The sequence below is a fragment of the Pristiophorus japonicus genome, unplaced genomic scaffold, assembly GCF_044704955.1.
Source record: "Pristiophorus japonicus isolate sPriJap1 unplaced genomic scaffold, sPriJap1.hap1 HAP1_SCAFFOLD_73, whole genome shotgun sequence".
Classification (NCBI taxonomy): domain Eukaryota; kingdom Metazoa; phylum Chordata; class Chondrichthyes; family Pristiophoridae; genus Pristiophorus; species Pristiophorus japonicus.
Genome location: NW_027254645.1, coordinates 102,835 through 111,067, shown reverse-complemented (window position 1 = coordinate 111,067; position 8,233 = coordinate 102,835). Strand labels below are relative to the sequence as shown.

The 8,233-nt window shown below is 49.5% G+C and overlaps 1 pseudogene; it reads left to right on the top strand.

Annotated features, from left to right (window-relative positions):
• The first annotated feature begins 268 nt into the window (after window positions 1–268).
• Window positions 269–650, top strand: LOC139256449 (histone H2A type 2-A-like; annotated as a pseudogene).
• Window positions 651–8,233: the final 7,583 nt, after the last annotated feature.

Genomic DNA, 8,233 nt, shown 5'->3' with positions numbered 1-8,233 from the left:
ATGGTGGATTTATTAACATAATCCGCTATTTTTAAAATTGTTGGCGGTTTTTTTTTATTACAAATCGTTATTCTGACTGTTGGAGACAGTAATTTCGGCCCTACTTTCATTGGTGGGCTAAATAGACTGGGATTGCTTATCAGAAAAGACCAATGAAATTCACTCGAAGCGATTAATCACAAGTTCGCTCCCTGCATTTCCCCAGAAGGTTAACAAGGGCAGATGTGGGAGGAGTGTCTCATTATTTCTCTGAACATGTGGATTGTCTAGAAGAGGAAAAACCGGGGGTAAAGCTCGGCCCAAGGCCAAGTCTCGCTCCTCCCGGGCCGGATTGCAGTTCCCTGTGGGCCGTGTTCACAGGCTCCTGCGGAAGGCGAACTACGCTGAGCGTGTGGGTGCCGGAGCCCCGGTCTACATGCATGCTGTGCTCGAGTATCTGACCGGCTGAAATCCTGGAGCTGGCCGGCAACGCTGCCCGCGACAACAAGAAGACCCGCATCATCCCCAGACATCTGCAGCTGGCCATCCGCAACGACCAGGAGCTCAACAAGCTGCTGGAAAAGGTGACCATCGCTCAGGGAAGGGTGCCGCCTAATATCCAGGCTGTGCTGCTGCCCAAGTATACCACCGGTCCGTCCAAGAGCAAGTAAAGCGGACAAGATTTAATCTGGTAACCCAAAGGATCTTTTCCGAGCCACCCACAGTATCAATGTAAGGGCAGGTTAATGCTCTCTGGATCACAATTGTCCCAGATCTAAATTAACATTGAATCTCTGCAATTAAGCGGTTAGTTTCCTGATCAGAAATGACCCTCAGACATTCTCGGTTATAAACTGGTCACTGTCGACAGATAGTGCAACAGGTTTGCTGTTATAAAATCGTGCTGCAAGATACCATGAATCATTTCTGGCCTGCGAGGCGGTAAACGTACCCCGATTGCGATTGCCGGGAATGGAAGCCGGGCCCACTGCTTGGGAGGCAGCTCACTGCTCACTATAGCACCATCGCTCACATTTGAGAAAGTGACAGGAAGAGGCTGGTTTCAATACACCAAACTTAGTGTTTTCAGCAGGTTATGTCGTACAAATTAGCTAATTTACAAAAAACATTCCACATGTCTGTTAATTATTTTTTAAACTAAAAGGGCTTAAAACTAATAAATGTGGTGCGGGCTCAGCCCAAGCAAGGTAACTATTCACAGTGACCGTTTTTAATTGTAGGGAAAGTGTCCCAGCACCGTGCTTACATTCTGATTACTGAATATAATATTTGTCCCACTTAAGAGCCGCAAGAATTAGTTAGTCCGCAAAAACAAGGGCAGATGTGGGAGGAGTGTCTCATTCTTTCTCTGAACATGTGGATTGTCTAGAAGAGGAAAAACCGGCGGTAAAGTTCGGCCCAAGGCCAAGTCTCGCTCCTCCCGGGCCGGATTGCAGTGGGGGATAGTGGTATAGTGGTGAGAATAGCTGCCTTCCAATCCACGTTAAACCGGGTTTAATTCCCGGCCATCGCAGCCGATGTAACTTTAATATCCCTGTTAGATCAGAAATGAATTATGTGAGTTTCTAACAGCAGCATTTATAACTAAGAATAATTATTAATGAAATTAATTTTGACGAAAATCATTCATGTGCGTCTGCCATAGCATTAAAACGGACTTTGAACCAATAAATGAATTCTCAGTCAGAAACGTTGGACCCATCAACCGCTCATTCCCTTTATACTCGGCTCTTAACATCCGTTTATATTCGGCTCACACAACGTGTTCAATGACAGCCGGTCCCACGATCAGGTTCCGTCTGCTTTGTATTTCTCTGAAGTCGGTCTCTCTCTATATTGATTCGCTGATCCGAATATCCGCTAACAGCAAACCTGCGGCAGTGTTTGTCGATCTAGATTTCTACATGTTCGATAGAGAGTGACCGATTTATTACCGAGATCAGGAAATGCACAGCGTAATTACAGAGATTTAATGTCAATTAAGATCTGGAACAATTGTGATCCAGAGAGCATTAAGCTGCTCTCACATTGATACTGTGTGTGGCTCTGAAAAGAGCCTTTGGTTTATTAGATTAAATCCTGTCCGCTTTACTTGCTCTTGGATACACTAGTGGTTTTCTTGGGCAGCAGCACAGCCTGTATATCAGGCAGCACCCCGCCCTGAGCGATGGTCACCTTTCCCAACAGCTGGTTGAGCCACTGGTCGTTGCAGATGGCCAACTGCAGGTGTCTGGGGATGAGGCGGGTCTTCTTGTTGTCGCGGGCCGCGTTGCCGGCCAGCTCCAGGATTTCAGCGGTCAGATACTCGAGCACAGCACCCATGTAGACCAGGGCTCTGGCACCCACACGCACAGCGTAGTTCCCCTTCCGCAGGAGCCTGTTAACACGGCCCACAGGGAAGTGCAATCTGGCCTGGGAGGAGCGAGACTTGGCCTTGGCCCGCGCTTTATCGCCGGTTTTTCATCTTCTAAATATTTCCACAATCTACACGCTCATGGAAAGAATGAGAAACTCCTCCCACATCTGCCTTATACCTTCTGGTGGAATGCAGGGAGCGAACTTGTGATTGGTCGCTCTGTGTTGAATTTCATTGGTCCTTTCCGGTGACCAATCGCAGCCTCTTTAGCCCACCAAAGAAACCTGGGCAGAAATGACTGTTCTCAACAGTGAGTCTTTGAAGGACTAAGAAATTCACAAATCCCGCCAATAATTGTTAAAATTGCGGATTAGGTTAGTAACTTCCCCATTAGCCACATATTTCCAAACACTTTTTGTTTCCTTCCATGTTTCACTTGCAAATTCCAGGCTGTTACAATCAGGAATAAATTCGGGTTCAGTTTCAAACTATATGTAATGGGAGGGAATCACTTCCCACTTATTCTGTAACGGGACACAATCCACTCAATCTTTGTAAAAGTTGGATTACATAGATTATCGATCGATCCCCCGCACAGGCAGCAGTGAGACCAGAACTGGGAGTCCTTCTGTGAAAAGGGAAGATGGACAGAGTGTTCAAACTGTCCCGGTTCTGGTCTCTAAGAACTCTCATTCTGGGTTGTTACACTCAGACTCGAAGGTTAATAAACGGTTTGACTCGGAAGAAGAATGTTCTTTTAAAATGAAAAGGGCGTGAGAGAGAACGAGGTGGCTAAAGTCTGAGTCTCATCCTAAAACAAGTTTCTAATTCGTCGGCAGCCGCTGTAAATAAACGGATCTGAGAGCAAAGAGAAAGGGCGACCAGGGACCGTGTTTGTAGTTTAAAAGGAAGAACCGGACAGTAAAATCAGTTGTCTGAGAATTTAAAACTAAATCTACAGCTGGAACTGCAAAGGTCCCCACACACTTGTTCAGGAAATAATTACAGTAAATTGAGTCTAAAGGGAGATGGGTTTGTGCAGCTCTTTCAGAGAGTTGTGAGTGGCTGTTAAAAGAGCCGTTGTGTTTGGGTTTGATCTCTCAGGACAGCGCACAGTTTTACTTGGAGCTGGTGTACTTGGTCACCGCCTTTGTCCCTTCCGATACGGCGTGCTTGGCCAGCTCCCCGGGCAGCAGCAGGCGCACGGTGGTCTGGATCTCCCGGGAGCTGATGGTGCGGCGCTTGTTTTAATGGGCCAGGCGGGAAGCCTCACCTGCGATATGCTCCAAAGTATCCTTCACAACCGAGTTCATGATGCCCATGGCCTTGGAGGAGATGCCGGTATGGGGGTGACCTTTGTAGATGTAAATGGAGTAACTCTCCTTCCTCCACCTTCTGCATTCCTTGCAGCCCTTCAATGATGTTTTCTTGATTACTTTCTTGGTGGTAACTGTTTCCCGGGCGGGGAGCGGGCTCAGCGGCCGCCATCTTGGTCAGGGCGGGTCTCACGGCGCATGTGTATTCCTTTGTGCAGGGACAACGTGTGGGCGGGGCTTCAGGGTGTAGGTCAGTTTGATTCGTCACATGTTTGTGCCCAGGTCAGTGGCCCCAGAAAGAGAGCCTTGCTGTCTGATTGTTGTCTGGTGACCCTAAGATACACTTAAATTGGCACAACAAAATAACAGTTTACTTACTGATATAAAAAAGAAAAAGAAAAGCTACTCACCACCAGCAGCCAATCACTTATCCCCTTGGCTTTGACGTCATCTTTTGATTCCTTTCTACTTCTTATCAAACTTCTCTCCCCGCTGCAGCTGCACAATTCACGCCTTTATCGGCCGCTTCGACGCTGCTCCCGCCTCTCACCAACTGCCGCTGCCTATGGAACACCCGCTGGGCCTTTTATAGGCCGCTGCGACGCTGCTCCCGCTTTTCGCCAATGCACAGAATCATTCCCAAAATAATCCTACTGCCCCGCTCTCTCCCCATAGTCCTGTATCAATCTCCAAACTAATCCCACTGCCCCGCTCTCCCCATAGTCCTGTATCAATCCCAAACTAATCCCACTGCCCCGCTCTCTCCCCATAGTCCTGTTTCAATCCCCAAACTAATCCCACTGCCCCGCTCTCTCCCCATCGTCCTGTATCAATCCCCAAACTAATCCCACTGCCCCGCTCTCTCCCCATAGTCCTGTATCAATCCCCAAACTAATCCCACTGCCCCGCTCTCTCCCCATCGTCCTGTATCAATCTGCAAACTAATCCCACAGCCCCGCTCCCCCCATAGTCCTGTATCAATACCAAACTAATCCCACTGCCCCGCTCTCTCCCCATAGTCCTGTATCAATCCCCAAACAAATCCCACTGCCCCGCTCTCTCCCCATCGTCCTGTATCAATCTCCAAACTAATCCCACTGCCCCGCTCTCTCCCCATAGTCCTGTATCAATCCCCAAACTAATCCCACAGCCCCGCTCTCTCCCCATAGTCCTGTATCAATCCCCAAAATAATCCTCCTGCCGTGCTAACTCCCCATCGTCCTGTATCAATCCCCAAACTAATCCCACTGCCCCGTTCTCTCCCCATAGTCCTATATCAATCCCCAAAGTTATCCCACTGCCCCGCTCTCTCCCCATAGTCCTGTATCAATCCCCAAACTAATCCCACTGTCCAGCTCTCTCCGCATAGCCCTGTCTCAATCCGAAACTAATTCCACTGCCCCGCTCTCTCCACATAGTCCTGTATCAATCCCCAAACTAATCCCACTGTCCCGCTCTCTCCCAATTGTCCTGTATCAATCTCCAAACTAATCCCACTGCCCCGCTCTCTCCCCATAGTCCTGTATCAATCCCCGAACTAATCCCACTGCCCCGCTCTCTTCCCATAGCCCTGTATCAATCCCCAAACTATTCCCACTGCCCCGCTCTCTCCGCATAGATCTGTATCAATCCCCAAACTAATCCCACTGTCCCGCTCTCTCCCCATAGCCTTGTATCAATCTCCAAACTAATGCCACTGCCCCGCTCTCTCCCCATAGTCCTGTATCAATCCCCAAACTAATCCCACTGCCCCGCTCTCTCCCCATAATCCTGTATCAATCCCCAAACTAATCCTCCTGTCGCGCTAACTCCCCATCGTCCTGTATCAATCCCAAACTAATCCCACTGCCCCGCTCTCTCCCCATAGTCCTGTATCAATCCTCAAACTAATCCCACTGCCCCGCTCTCTCCCCATAGTCCAGTATCAGTCCCCAAACTAATCCCACTGTTCCGCTCTCTCCGCATAGCCCTGTATCAATCCGAAACTAATTCCACTGCCCCGCTCTCTCCATATAGTCCTGTATCAATCCGCAAACTAATCCCACTGTCCCGCTCTCTCCCCATAGACGTGTATCAATCCCCAAACTAATCCCACTGCCCCGCTCTCTCCCCATAGTCCTGTATTAATCCCCAAACTAATCCCACTGCCCCGCTCTCTCCCCATAGTCCTGTATCAATCCCCAAACTAATCCCACTGCCCCGCTCTCTCCCCATAGTCCTGTATCAATCCCCAAACTAATCCCACTGTCTCGCTCTCTCCTCATAGCCTTGTATCAATCACAAACTAATCCCACTGCCCCGCTCTCTCCGCATAGACCTGTATCAATCCCCAAACTAATCCCACTGCCCTGCTCTCTCCCCATAGCATTGTATCAATCCCCAAACTAATCCCACTGCCCCGCTCTCTCCGCATAGACCTGTATCAATCCGAAACTAATTCCACTGCCCCGTTCTCTCCCCATAGTCCTGTATCAATCAGAAACTAATACCACTGCCCCGCTCTCTCCCCATAGCCTTGTATCAATCCCCAAACTAATCCCACAGCCCCGCTCTCTCCCCATAGTCCTGTATCAATCCCGAAACTAATCCCACTGCCCCGCTATCTCCCCACAGTCCTGTATCAATCTCCAAACTAATCCCACTGCCCCGCTCTCTCCTCATAGTCCTGTATTAAACCCAAACTAATACCCCCGCCCCGCTCTCTCCCCATAGTCCTGTATCAATCCCCAAACTAATCCCACTGCCCCGCTCTCTCCCCATAGCCTTCTATCAATCACAAACTAATCCCACTGCCCCGTTCTCTCCGCATAGACCTGTATCAATCCCCAATCTAATCCCACTGCCCTGCGCTCTCCCCATAGCCTTGTATCAATCCCCAAACTAATCCCACTGCCCCGCTCTCTCCGCATAGACCTGTACCAATCCGAAACTAATTCCACTGCCCCGCTCACTCCCCATAGCCCTGTATCAATCAGAAACTAATCCCACTGCCCCGCTCTCTCCCCATAGCCTTGTATCAATCCCCAAACTAATGCCACTGCCCCGCTCTCTCCCCATAGTCCTGTATCAATCCCGAAACTAATCCCACTGCCCCGCTATCTCCCCATAGTCCTGTATCAATCTCCAAAGTAATCCCACTTCCCCGCTCTCTCCCCATAGCCTTGTATCAATCCCCAAACTAATCCCACTGCCCCGCTCTCTCCCCATAGCCCTGTATCAATGCCAAACTAATCCCACTGCCCCGCTCTCTCCCCATAGCCCTGCATCAATCCCCAAACTTATCCCACTGCCCCGCTCTCGCCCCATAGGCGTGTATCAATCCCCAAACTAATCCCACTGCCGCGCTCTCTCCCCATTGACATCTATAAATCCCCAAACTATTCCCACTGCCCCGCTCTCTCCCCGTAGCCCTGCATCAATCCCAAACTAATCCCACTGCCCCGCTCTCGCCCCACAGCCGTGTATCAATCCACAAACTAATCCCACTGCCCTGCTCTCTCCCCATAGCCCTGTATCAATCCCAGAATCTATACAGAGAGAGACAGATAGAGAGACAAACATACACTGACACATAGATATATATATAGAGAGCGAGAGAGAGAGACACACGCACTCTCTCGCTATCTGTCTGTTTCCCACTCTCTGTCTCCCGTTCTCTGTCTCTCTCTCTCGCTCGCTGTCTCTTTCTCTCTCGATGACTCTCTGTGTGTCTCTCTCTCTCTGGGTCTGTCTGTCTCTATTTCTGTCTCACTCTCTCTCTCTGTCTCTCTCTCTCTCACTATCTCTCTCTATCTCTAACACTCTATCTCTCTTTGTATATCTGTCTCTTTGTTTTTCTCTTTCTCGGACTCCTTCTCTCTCTCTCTGTCTTTCCCTCTCTCTCTCTCACTGTCTCTCGCTGCCTCTCTCTCTCTATCTCGCTCGCTCCATCTCTCTGTCTCTAACCCCACTGCCCCGCTTTCTCCCCATAGCCCTGTATCAAACCCCAAACTAATCCCACTGCCCCGCTATCTCCCCATAGCCTTGTATCAATCCCAGAATCTATACAGGAAAAGAGACAGATCGAGAGACAGACACATGCAATCTCGTCCTCTCTGTCTCTGTCTGTCTCTCTCTCCCTATGTGTGTGTTTCTCTCTCTGTCTCTCATTCTCTCTCTCTGTCTCCCTCTCTCTGTCTCTCTCTCTCGCTCTCTGTCTATCTCGCTCTCTATCTTGTAGCTCTCTCTGGTCTGTCTCTCTCTCTGTTTCTCTCTCTCTATCTGTCTCTCTCTCTCCCGCTGACTGTCGCTCTGTCTGTCTCTCTCTCTCTGTCTCTCTCTCTGTCTCTCTCTCGCTCTCTGTGTCTTTCTCTCTGTCTGTCTCTCTTTCTTTCTCTCTCTCTCTCTTTGTCTATCTGTCTCTCTGTTTTTCTCTCTCTGATTCTCTCTCTCTCTGCCTCTCCATCTGTCTCTCTGTCTCTGTCTCTCTGTCTCTCTCCCTCGATCTCTGTGTCTTTCTGTCTCACTTAGTCTCGCTCTGTCTGTCTCGCTCTTTCTCTCTCTCTCGCGTTGTTTATCTGTA